Raw genomic sequence first — 14,006 nt, forward strand, 5'->3', positions numbered from 1 at the left:
CCCACATTCACCAGGCTGCCACCACCTTTGAAGATGAGTGACGTCGATGTCTTGCCGCTGCGCGTGAACACCGACACAGGCCACAGCTGCACCTCCTGTAACAACTGGCGTCCCAGGCCCCATGTGCCACAGACTCTGCGCCTCAGCCTTTGGACTCCAAAGCCACATGAGGGTACACCGTAGATGAAACTGCACAAAGACAATAGTCATTCTCGATCACCGAGAGACTACCACTAGTACTATTCTGGAGGGATCCCTCTCTGGAAGTATAGCAGAATATTCATCACATGCCAAGAGTCAGAGTCTTAGAGATAGAGCCCACATCATGCTTGAATCTCTTCTATAACTTCACTGATGTGAAGTCATCAAATTTCTACTTGAATACTTACAGAAACAAGGAACTCAGTCTCTCTCAAGACAGTCCATTTTATACATGTACAAAAATATTCATAGCTGCACTCTTTATGGTGGCAAAAAATTGGAAAATGAGAGGATATCCTTCAATTGGGGAATGGCTGAACAAATTGTGGTATATGAGGGTTATGGAATACTATTGTGCTCAAAGGAATAATAAACGGGGGGAATTCCATGTGAACTGGAATGACCTCCAGGAAGTGATGCAGCGTGAAAGGAGCAGAACCAGGAGAACATTGTCAATGTGGTATCTAGAAGTCGCCAGTTTATTTAGTTGGGAGGTAGGAACCCCAGGTTTTGACCTTGTCACAGGAGAGTTTTCTCCCTGAGGGAAGGTCCTACTTCACTGGTCTCAGGCTAACAATATACCTTGAGTTATAGCGCAGTACGTAGCATGTCAGTCTCATAAGCTGAAGGTCCCGAGTTCAATCCTTGAAAGGGGGATGTGGTACAATGGTATGACAAGGTCAAAACCTGGGGTTTCTACCTCCCAACTAAATAAACTGGACACTTCTAAATTCCACATTGACAACATTGTACACAGAGACAGATACACTGTGGTACAATGGAATATAAAGGACTTCTCTACTAGCAGCCATGCAATGATCCAGGACAATGCAGAAGAATTTATGAAAAAGAGCACTATCCACATCCAGAGAAAGAACTGAGGGAACAGAAACATAAAAGAAAAACATATGATCGATCACATGGTATAATGGGGATATGATTAGGAATTTGGACTTTAAATGATCACTCTATTGCAAATATTAATAATATGGAAATAGGTTTTGAACAATGATACATGTATAACCCAGTGCAATTGCTTGTCAGATCAGGGAGGGAGGAAGGAAGAGGGGAGGGAGCGAACATGGATCATGTAACCATGGAAAAATATTCTAAACTAATAAATTAATTTGAAAAATTATTAATTAAAGTTTTTTTAAAAGTCCATTTCATTGATGACTCTAATTGTTAGAAAATTCTCTTTATCAGATTAAACTACCCCAAAAATTATTTCAAAGAATTAGAAAAAATAATAATGAAATTCATCCAGAAGAACAAAAGGCCAAGAATATCAAGGGAATTAATGGGGCAAAAAATTTGAAGGAAGGAGGCCTAGATCTCAAATTATACTACAAAATGGTAATCATCAAAATAATCTGGTGCTGGGGGCAGCAAGGTGACTCAGTGGATTGAGAGCCAGGCCTAGAGACAAAAGGTCCTGGGTTCAAATCTAGATTCAGACATTTTCCAGCTGTGTGACCCTGGACAAGTCACTTAACCCCACCTTGCCTAGCCCTTACCACTTTTCTGCCTTAAAACCAATACACAGTATTGATTCTAAAATGGAAGGTAAGGGTTTAAAAATAATAATAATAATCTGGTGCTGGTTAAGAAATAGAACAGTGGATCAATGGAATAGATTATGTCATATTTAATAAATACAAAGATCCAAACTTTTGAGGAAAGAACTCAGTATTGACAAAAACTGCTGGGAAAACTGGAAACAGTATGGCAGAAACTAGGCATAGACCAACATCTCACATCATACACCAGGGGAAAGTAAAAATGGATACTTGATCTAGAAATAAAGGGTGACACTATAAACAAATTAGGGGAACAGGAAAACCTGTCAGACTTATAGAAAAGGGAAGAATTTATTACTAACAGATTAGAATGAAGGGAAATCTGTCTCATTGTAATGTCCATCCACTGACTTCTGGTTCTGACTTTGAAGCCAAGTGGAATAAATCCAGTCCATCATTCCTAAAATATAACTTCATATATTTAAAGTCATTAGTCCTGAAGGCAAGATCTCAGAAAGGATAGGAATTACACAGTGCCAGCAGCTAGAATGGGAAGTAAAAGAAGCCCAACAAAGTAAAAACTGAAGGTTCAAATCCTATCTTTGACAATATGTGTGTGTGACCTCAGGAAACTTTCCTACTTAACCTACCTGGGCCTCGGTTTCCTCATCTTATAAAATGTGGGAAATTGAACTAGGCAACCTCTGAGATCTCTTCCAGATTTCAATGTGTGATCCTATGTATAACTCCCATGTTATGGGACAACCTGACCTTCTCCTTCAACCCTATTTCTAATTAGGCTTAGTAGAATCCAAGACAGATAATGAACAGAAATATATAATTACAAAAGCCATCCATAAACAAATAAGTGTCCAGAGGATATTAATAATTTTCAAAAGAAAAATTATAAACTGTTAATCCTGTGGGAAAATGTGCCAGATCCCTAGTAGCAAGGAAAATGCAAATCAAAACATTAGAAATTTCATCTCACATTCAGCAATTGGACAAAGATGGGGTTGCAGAAAGCACATTAATGCACTATTGTTGGTAGAGCTGTGGGTTGGTACAATCATTCTGGAAAGTAATTTAGAATTATGCAAAGAAAATTACTAAAATGTCCATCCCATTTGAAACAGATTCCACCACTAGCTCTGTGTCCCAAGGAAGTCAATGACAACAAGGCCCCATCAAACCAAAATATTCATTGTGGTTGTCTTTCAATCATTTCCAACTTGGTGACCCTATTTGGGATTTTCTCAGCAAAGACACTGGAATGATTTGCCATTTCCCTCTCCAGCTCATTTTATAGATGAGAAAACTGAGACAAACAGGATTAAGTGATTTGGTCAAGTTCACACAATTATTAAGTGTCTGAGACTGGGTTTGAAATTAGGTCTTCCTGACTCCAAACCTGGTATTCTATCCACTGTGCCACCTGGCTGAACCCCACCACCAATGAAAAAATACAGCAAATAAGCAATATTTAACAAAACAAACAAAAAGTGATAGGAAGTATCATATTCAAAATATTCATAGCAGTATATTTTAGAGTAACAAAGAACTGAAAACAAAGTATAAATTCATCTGTTGGGGAATAAATGACTAACCCTAAATATAAGAGAATATTATAGTGCTGTAGGAAAATGATAAGCATGATGAATACAGAGAAGCATGGAAAGACTTATATGAACTAATAAAAAAGGAAGTAACCCAAACCAAGAAGCAATATATATAATGACCACAATGATATAAATGGAAAAAACAACAAAGTGGTTGAAACTGAATGCTGCAGGGGCAGCTAGGTGGTGCAGTAGATAGTACAGTAGATAGAGAGCCAGATCTGGAGTAGGGAGGACTTAGATTCAAATATAGCCACAGATACTTCTAAGCTGTGTAACCGTGGGCAAGTCATTTAACCTCATTTGCCTAACCCTTACCCTTCTATCTTAGAGCTATTACCAAGACAAAAAGTAAGATTTTTTTTTTAAAGAAAGAAGAAAATGAATGTTGCAAAATTATACCAACCATGTTTGATCTCAAAGAAGAAGGCACTCTTCTCCTGCCCCAGAGCCTCCCCAGCCCCTTATTTGAAGAGTATAGGTATGGAAGGCTGCATATAATATTAGACTTTGGGTATATGATGGTTAGTTTTTCTGACCTGATTCTTTTCTCCTTTTTGAGTCTCTGTTATAAACACTATCATGCAAGTGGGTTTAGGGAATAGGAAGGAATATATTGGGAAGTGGATGTAAAAACAGATTGTTTTTTTTTTAATTTCCTATGCCTTCCAGTGTTTTTTTTTATATTTTCTTTTTTCCAATTACATGCAAAAACAAATTTTGACATTTGTCTTCTAAAAGGTTGAGTTCCAAATTCTCTTCCTCCTTCTTATTCTTTCCTCTCCTTGAGGATACAAAAAGAGGGAAAAGACAGCCCCTGCCCTCAAGAGGCTCATAATCTAATAGGAGAGACAATGAGCAAATAAATATATACAAAGCAATCTATATTCAGGATAAATAGGAAATAATTAAAAGAGGGAAGGCACTGGAATTAAGAGGAGTAGGGGAAGGCTTCTTCGGTGGGACTTAAAAGAAGCTGAAGAGGTCATCAGTTGGAGCAGAAGTGGGAGGCAGCCTGAGAAAATGCCCAGAGTGGAAATATGGAGTCTCTTTTATTGAAAAGTCAAGAGGCCAGAGTCATTGGAACCATTTTTCAACATAGTCTATGTTCCAAAAGAATCTAAGCTTGGGGCAGCATTTGTCTTAGAATCTATCACCTAGTATAATGGTCTATATACAGTTGATGCTTTATTAAGCACTAATTAATGCTTGTTGAATTGAATTCTGTTTTACCCTTACCCTAAGTCTTCCTACAGTAACTCCTCCCTCTGAATTCCTATGACCTTTAACATATGCTGCTTTGAATCTTTTTTATATGTACTAATATTTTTTCCCTAGCTTAATCAAAAGCTCACTAAGACAAGAACTAGCACTTTTTTAAAAACCCTTATCTCCTGTCTTAGAATCAATACTAAGTTTTGATTCCAAGGCAAAAGAGAGGTAAGGACTAGGCAACTGAGATTAAGTGACTTGCCCAGGGTCACACATTTAGGAAGTGTCAGAGGTTAGATATGAACCCAGGATTTCCCATCTCTAGGTCTGGCTTTCTAGCCACTAAACTACTGAGCTGCTCCTATTTAACACTTTTTTGTCGATCCAATACCAGTGTTGGCCATAGAATACATCATTTAGTTACCCATTTAGGCAGAGGTCGGGTTCTTCCTGGGTCTAGCTGAAACCAATTCAATATTCTTTTTTATTCTGAACTTCACTAATATACACATGTAAACAAACAAAAGAACATTTCCACAAACAAAGAGAAAAAGAGAATTACTAGTGAAACCATAAATCTCTATTACATAGAGCTTGTTTTCAAATGTATATAATAAATAGAACATGCTACTTTCAAAGCTGTCCTGCTTGTCTGTGCCTCCTCTTGAAATTCTTTCTCTTCTGTGCATTTAAAAAAGTTTCAATGACCCTCTTTTTTTCCTTTCCTCCTTTTTTCTGTCATCATTCTCCCTAGCTTGCCTCTTCCTTCTAAATGAAAAAAAGAAAAACATAGCAAATAAGCAAAGTCTAACAAAACAAACCTACACAAATGTCATATCCCAAAATGGCCCTCTCATTCTGCACCATCTGTCAGGAGGCATGTAGCATTCTATATCACTGATCCTCAGAAAGCCTCAGGTTGGTAATTGCCTGAATGGGAATTAAGCCTTTAAAGTTGTTTTTCTTTACAGTTGCCATAGTCATTGTATAACTTGTTCTCCTACTCCTGCTAACTTCACTCTGTATCAGGTCGTAAAAGTTTTCCCAGGTTTCTCTGTTACTGAGTCCTTTATATACCCTAACCTTATTCATTATTTGAATGTACCATAATTTATTCATTCATTCCCTAATTGATGAGTACCCCTTTGTTTCCAATTCTTTGCTACAACCTGTTATGAATATTTATAGGCATATAGATCCTTTCCCTCTTTCTTTGATCTCTTTGGGATGTAGGCCTGATTGTGGTGTTGACTGATAAAAGGATATGCATAGTTTAGTAATATTTTGGGCATGGTTCCAAATTGCTTCCCAGAATGGTTGGATCAATTCTCAGCTCCATCAACAATGCATGAGCATACCTGATTTCTGAAGACTCTCCAATATTTGTCTTTTTCTTTTTTTTAGCTTTGTCAATCTAATAGATATAAGGTAAACATTCAGAGCTGCTTTAATTTCACTTCTTTAATAGTATGCATCAGTCCCAAGACAGAAGAATGGCAAGGGCTAGGTAATGGAGGTTAAGTGATTTGTCCATGGTCACACAGCTAGGAAGTGTCTGAACCTAGATTTGAACACAACATTTATTCTAAGATGGAAGGTAAGAGTTAAAAACAAAAAAGCTATGTAAGTGATAGCCATTTCCCAATAGATAAATAACCAAAGTTATGAACAGGCAGTTTTCAAAGGAAGATATTTAAATTTTCAACAGCTATTTTTAAAAAGTTCCAAACATTCACAATCTAAGACAGAAGGTAAGGGTTTAAAAAAAAAAAGACAAACCTTATACTTAGAACAGTAGTAGACGCTATATAAAAGTTTATTCCCTCCTTTTCCTTTTCCCTTTACTCAAACAGTTAAGATATTTTCAACTATATCCTCAACAAACATTTATTAAAGACACTCCAACGTGCTAAGGGGAGACACAAAGATTAAAAAAGATCCTGATCCCAGCCCTTGGTGATCTTATTAATCTAACAGAAAAATCTGCAAATATTTATAATACAAGTTATACTATGATAAGTGCATTGGAGAAGACAAAGGGAACCATTTGAGAAGTCTAAGAAGGGAGAGCTCACTTCTATATCAGAGGGATCTGGGAAGGTTCCAGAAAGAAGAAGCACCTAATCTGAGCATCTAAGAGAAGACTAAGCCCTTCCCTTCCCAGAGGGGTGGATGGCACACCCATTCTAGTGCACACCCTACTGGCATTGCTGCTCAGGGTCAAAGGGAAGGCAATAAAGATGGGCAACACTAAGGAACAGACAGAGAGAGGAGAGGACTAGGAAGAGAGACTGTTCTTGAGAAAGTTGAGTTACTTCTGGAAGCCCTCGAAGCAGGGCGGTGATCAGGAAGCTGGGTGGGACTACATTGGAGATAGAAGAGGCACCCAGGGCCAAGTTGGCATGGAAGACAGATGGCACCTGGCAAAGAGCCTCCACTTCTAGCTCTGGGAAGGGTAGCAATGGTCCCAAACTCAGAACCCTAGGTTTCAGGGGTATGAATCTTTGGGGAGTAGTCCTGTTGCCCTTCTTCTATCTCTGATAAGTGTAAAGAACTAGGAGAGAACAGGGCACTCCCTGGGTACAGAGCAGACCAGCTCCCTTGGTAAAGCCCTTGCTTAAATAAAGCTGGAAGGATACAGGTTAGACCAAAGAGAGAATTTTGTGTCTCTCAGGAGGGGCAGATATCAGATCAGGCAAAGGACAGAACTGGTGGCATCTCCTTCCCCAGAGATCTTTAGACACTGAAGAGAATGCCATTATGTTAAGAAGTACTTAGCACATAGTAAACACTACATAAAAGCTTTTCTCTCCTTTTTCTTTTCCCTTTACCCAAACAATTGGGAGATTCTCAACTATGTCCTCAACAAACATTTATTAAAAACACTACAATGGGCTAGGGAGAGACTCAAGGATAAAAAAGATCTGATCCCAGCCTTTGAGAAGTTTATTATTCTAAAATTTACATGCAAATATCATATATATATGAATAATATATAAATGAATACATGAATAATATGTATATAATATAATATTTATAATACAAGTTGCACTATGATAAGTGAATTAGAAAAGACAAAGGGAGTAGCATGTTAAAAATGACCCTGGGGACAAATGGTTAAAGGACATGAATAGGTAGTTTTCATACATTGAAATAAAAACTATCAATAAGCACATGAAAAAGTGTTCTAAATCCCTCCTGATTAGAGAAATGCAAATTAAAGCAACTCTGATATACCACCTTACACCTAGCAGACTGGCAGAAAAGGAAAATGATAAATGTTGAAAGGGATGTGGCAAAATTGGGATACTAATGCATTGCTGGTGGAGTTGTGAATTGGTCTAACCATTCTGGAGGGCAATTTGGAATCATGCCTAAAGGGCTTTAAAAGACTGTCTGCCCTTTGATCCAGCCATACCACTGCTGAGTTTGCACCCCAAAGAGATAAGGAAAAAGATTTAAACAAAAATATTCATTGCTGTGCTCTTTGTGGTAGCAAAAAAAAAATTGGAAAATGAGGGGATGTCTCTCGATTGGGGAATTACTGAATAAAAAAATTGTGGTATCTGATGGTGATGGAATACTATTGTACTGAATGTAATAATAGAGGAATTCTATATGAACTGAAAAGACCCCCAGGAATTGATGCAGAGTGAGAGGAAGAGAACATTGTACACAGAGACTGATACACTGTGGCACAATTGAATAGAACAGACTTTTCTACTAACAGCAATACAATGAACCCAGGACAATTCTGAGGGCTTTGTGAGAAAGAACGCTATCCACATCCAGAGAAAGAACCATGGGAGTAGAAACACATAAGAAAAACATGATCAATTACATAGTTCAATAGGGATATGATTGTTTTGATATTAACAGATCACTCTATTGCAAATATGAATAACATGTAAATAGGTTTTGAACAATGATACATATATAATATAACCCAGTTGAACTGCTTGTCAACTGTGGGAGGGGATGGAGGGAAGAGAGCGGGAATCATGAATCATGTAGCCATAGAAAAATATTCAAAATTTAAAAATAAAATAAAAGAATGACTCTGGGGGACAGCTGGATAACTCAGTGGATTGAGAGCCAGGCCTAGAGACAGGAGGTCCTAGGTTCAAATCTGACCTCAGGCACTTCCCTGACCTTGGACAAGTCACTTAACCCCCATTGCCTAGCCCTTACCACTCTTCTGCCTTGGAGCCAATACACAGTACTAATTCTAAGATGGAAGGTAAGGAAGAAAGAGGAGGAGGAGGAGGAGGAGAAAGAAAGAAGAATGACTCTGATAGGGGGCTAGGCAGCTCAATGGATAGAGAGCCAGACCTGGAGATGGAAGGTCCTGGATTCAGATTTGACCTCAGACACTTCCTAGCTATGTGTCCCTGGGTAAGTCACTGGACCCCTATTGCCTATCCTTTACTGAACTTTCCTGCCTTGGAACTGATACTTAATATTGATTCCAAGACAGAAAGGAAGGGTTTGTTAATTTTTTAAAAGAGTAATCCCCCTAAAAAGTGGACCAAGAATGACTCTGACCACCTAGACTTAAGAGGGGACCAGCCAACCTAGAAGCAACTAAGAATGGGTAAAGACTTCCCAATTTCAGCGTGTCCTTTTGGTGCCCTCCTGTGGTGAATACTTATAAATACAGTGTGGAGATCACAACCCTTTAATCCTTTCAACTAACATCTGGGATTTCAAGCCAGAAGGCCCTTTAATGGCCATCTAGCTAAACTTCTTGCCTTGCAGACAAAGAAATCATAGCCCAGAGAGGCTAATTGGGCCCAGGTTATATGGTCCCTTTATATCAAATCCCTTTTCCTTTCTGCTATAGCAAACTGCTTCTCACCAGAGATCCTAAAATGCTAGGGCTCATAGGGACCTTAGAGCTCATCTCATCACATTCTTTCGTTTCACACTGAAGAAATGGAGGAGACAAAGAAGAAATTCCTTGCCCAAGGTCCCCTAAATAGTGAGTGGCAGAGCTAGGACTCAAGTCTCCAGTATCCTAAAGAAATTGCATTCCAGGCATAAGGTGGAAAGGTGAGAATGGGAAGTACAAGCAGAAGTGGGCTGGAGCCAATTCAAAGCAGTTGTCCAGAGGGGCAAAGTCAAGATGACAGCTTAGAAGCAGCAAAAGTCAATTCCTTTGTGAAAACTCTTCCAGCCAATCAAAAACAAAGTGCCTCAAGGGGGACAGAAAACCAAATCCAACAATAGAACACAGCTACCCTCCTGCTCGATTCAACTCCATTCAAAGATAGGAAGAGAAGGCTGAATTCTTGGGTTTAAGGAAAAGAAAGAAGGAAGGTCCCAGGGTCTCTCCCCCCCTATGGCCCTGAGCCTGGGGGGTGGGGGGAGGGGGGAGAGATCTTAGGTTGAGGGCTCCAACCCAGTCTGAATGCCTTGCTACCATAGCTACAGGAGAAAGCTGGAGGAGAGAAGCAGAGAGGAGGGCAGCCTGGTCATGGCCTTCAGCCACCACTCCTCCATCTTGGGCCTCTGCCTCTGGAAGTTTGGGACTCAGGACACATTCAGCAATACAGATCAGTTCGACTGGCTTAATCCACTCTATCAATAGGGCAGAGAAGAAGCTTCCAGAGGGCAGAAAGGCTCAATCTCAAAATAGAAAGGCAAACTCAACAAGACTGAGCCACAGATCTCTCCTACTCCATCCAACCTGAAAGGTAATGAGATAAAGTTGAATTCTCCCTTATAAGGGAAAGATCCAATACCCCTCCCCCACCTATTTCACTGAGATCCAAGGTAGGAATCTGGCTGCTGGCAGAGAAGAGTAGAGAGGAGGCCCAGGAGACCTTCAGCCTCCACACCTTCACTTTTACCTTCAGTCTCTGCTGGCTGTGGGGAAAGATATGGCTTCAGGGCACATTAATACTATTGATCAACTCCATCAGCCTAATCCAATTAATCAGCAGAGCACCAAAGAAGCCCCTTCAGGGTAGAAAAACCCAAACTCACAGATCCAGCAAATAAACAGAGGAACAAGAATATAGCCAATAAGGAGGGGGATAGAAGGAAAAATTATGAGTAAACAATAGAAAAAGAAATTACAATAGACAGCCTCTATCCAGGTAATGAGCAAAGAGCAAATGAACAGAGGAAGATCAAGGAACACCAAGCAAAAACTCAGGAACTCAAAACACAATTCAAAAAACAATTAAGAGAGGCTGAAGAAAATTGGGGAAAAAAATTAAAAAGCAAAATAGGTCATCTGGAAACATAGACACATGAACTAAAACAAGAAAATAGTGTTTTAAAGGCCAGAATTGACCAGCTCAAAAATGAGGCAAAGAAAGCAAAAGATAAAAATAATGACCTACAAAGAAAAATAGATCAAAAGGAAAAGGAGGATCAAAAAGTCAGTGATTAAATTCAGTCTTTAAAAATGAGAATGGAACAAAGCAGTTGTCCAGACCATTATTAAATTTGTGTGGTGGGGGAAAGGGGACCCAGGTGGCTCAGTGGATTTAGACAGTGGCTCAGGCCTGTGGATGGAAAGTCTTGGCTTCAAATTTGGTCTCAGACACTTCCTAGCTATGTGACCCTGGACAAGTCACTTAACCCCCACTGCCTAGTCCTTATTGCTCTTCTGCCTTGGAAGGAATAAACAATATTGATTCTAAGACAAGAAAATCCTAGAAAAGAGAACACAAAGTCAGATGCAACTGTAACAAGCGAATAACAACAATATTGATAGTGTTTAGGACATGCAATAGTCCAGCAAAAAGTGGTAACACTCCACTGTGTTTCATCATATTTTAGAATATTTCATCATCAAAGCTATCACCAGTTTCTAGTTGACAACAGAGTGAAATTCAAATTCCTCTGACTAATGGCCAAGGCGCTCCACTACTTTGCCCTAACCTCTCTTTACGTTCTTATCTCTCACCATGCCCCAACAATGCACCTGCTGCATGCATCAACTAAGCTAGTCTGCCTTACTGTTCCCTAAATGTTCCAGGAAGCCTCCCAACTCTACATCTTAGTTCAAACTTCTCCTTTTGACAGAAATGCTCCTCCCTTGAATTCAATTCGAGTGGGTAGAACATTGGGCTTGGAATTAGGAAGACTCATCTTCCTGAGGTCAAATGTTGCCTCAGGCACTTACTAGCTATGTGACCCTGGGCAAGTCACTTAACCTGTTTACCTCAGTTTCCTCATCTGTAAAATGAGCTGGAGAAGGAAATGGTAACCACTCTGGTATTTCTGCCAAAAAAAAAAAAAGTATTCCAGTTGGGGTCACAAAGAGTCTGACATGACTGAAATGACTGAATAACAACAATTATTAAGTGCCTACTGTGTGCCAGGCACTCTGTGAGATGCTGAGGATATAATCAGGACCAGAAAAGCCCTGCTATTAAGGAGCTCACAAAGGAAATACAACATGAACACAGATTAACCATGCCAGCATCTGAACAAATGAAAGCAAAGTAACTTCCAGATAGCCAAAAGGACCCATGACCATGTATCTGGGATGAGAGATCACATCCCACTTGTTCTGCCCTCTCTAATATCCAAGTATTTGCATAATCTTCCACTAGGCCCAGCCTCCCCATCTATCTTCCCTTGTCCAAATCTCTGCCATCCTTCTGGAACCAGCTAAGGTGCTCCCTCTTCCAAGAAGGCCTTCCTTCCTCTTTCTCACTTCCTTGCCCCTCCTCTCCCTCCCTCCCTCTGTCTCTCTCCCTCTCCCTCTCTTCCTCCCTCCCTCCCTCTCTCTTTCTCTTTCTCTCTCTCTCTCTCTCTCCCTCTCCCCCCCTCCTCCTCTCCTCTCCTCTCTGTCTCTCTCTCTCTCTCTGTCTCTCTCTGTCTCTCTCTCTCTCTGTCTCTCTCTCTGTCTCTCTCTCACTTTCCTAGAGACCTTTGGTCCTTTCTTTGGCTCCCAAAATGCTCTACTTTGCATTATATTTATCTGTGCACGTGTCTTATTCTCCTTACATTCTGTAAGCTTCTTGAGAGCAGGGAATATGCTTTTTTTTTTTTAATTTTTGTAGAAGGTCATTCTTGGGCTGTGCTTCCAAAGAAACCAGAGCTTCCAAGAGACAAAGGTAAAAAGAAGATACTTGCAGACAAGGGGACAACTTATTAAAAAAAAAAAACCTGGAGGAGAGAAATGGAAACATAGAGGGAAAGCTAACAAGCAAACTCTCTCCAAACCTCAGTCATCCTTGCAGTCCAGCTCGAATCCTTTCCGATATCCTATAACATTTATTGTCTAAACCTCTCGAAATCACAGAATGTCAGAGCTTGAAAGAACCTTGGGGATTATCTAGTACAAACTTCTCATTTTACAAAGGAGGAAACTGAGGCCTAGGAAATTCAGCTTTCTGTCCTCCCATTTAGCTTTATCCAGCACTTAAAATATTTATAAATGTATATGTGCATGAATATACTTGTATATTTACATATACATAGGTGCATATTCAGCATAACAATATATTGTTGTTTAACCCTTTCAATCCTGTCTGACTCTTGGGGTTTTCTTGACAAAGATACTGGAGTGATTTGCCATTTCCTTCTCCAGCTCATTTCACAGATGAAGAAACTGAAGACAGCAGGGGAAGTGACTTGCCCAAGGTCACATGCCAGATTTGATGTCAGAAAGATGAATCTTTCTGATTCAGATCTGCACTCTATCTACTTTGTCACCTAGTTGCATAATGATACATACCCCATGTGTAAACACATATGTGCATACTATGTAGATATTACATGTATGTCCATATGTTATACATATCTGTACATGGGCCTGTATATATGCAGTATGGGTGTGGGTGTGTATTTCTCTCTCTCCCTCTCTCTCTTTCTCATTTTCCTAGAGACCTTTAGTCCTTTCTTTGGCTCCCAAAATATGTATATATTTCTATGTTTTTTTGTTTTAAACAGTACCTTCTCTAATCCCAAGGAATTCTACCTTTTATTTCCAGAGCCTCACTGTAGGGCCAGTCTATAAGCCTCATTCTCAGCTCCTGGAGAGGAAACAAGGACTAGCTTGGCCCCAGAATAGCCCCAGAATCCCTGAGGGCCTCATCCTGGAAAGGAGCCAAGTACCCACAGTAGAGGGGCTGGGCATTTGGCCCTTCTCCAGCTAACCCCACCCAACCTACTGGTTCTTTGGCTGCCCGTCCTCTTCCTCTCTTGCACTGAATTTCCAGTTGTCTATTTCCGCCCTCTGGACCTTTGGTCAGGTCATGCATCTGAGGCACCTTCCCTCTTCCCACCTTTCACACCTGCCTGCCTCCTCCACAGAATAGGATCTGATGATGACAAACCATTTTCCTTCCCAGCCTTCCAAATACACCAATACATCGGAAGTCCAGTTGTAGGCATCCTGCTCATTCCTATTCCCCAGGCCCTTTGTGCTTGAAAGATCTTGGGCCCTCCATCATTTCTGTACGTCAGGAAACCTTAGAGGCACGAGATG

General features: G+C 40.1%; 1 protein-coding gene across 2 annotated transcripts in view; it reads right to left on the minus strand.

Annotated features, from left to right (window-relative positions):
* The window catches only part of PLEKHA6 (pleckstrin homology domain containing A6), a 243,471-nt gene that overhangs the window by 206,767 nt on the left and 22,698 nt on the right, over positions 1-14,006 (minus strand). The gene's annotated exons all lie outside the window — the stretch shown is intronic.

The sequence above is a fragment of the Monodelphis domestica genome, chromosome 2 (assembly GCF_027887165.1).
Source record: "Monodelphis domestica isolate mMonDom1 chromosome 2, mMonDom1.pri, whole genome shotgun sequence".
Taxonomy (NCBI): Eukaryota; Metazoa; Chordata; class Mammalia; order Didelphimorphia; family Didelphidae; genus Monodelphis; species Monodelphis domestica.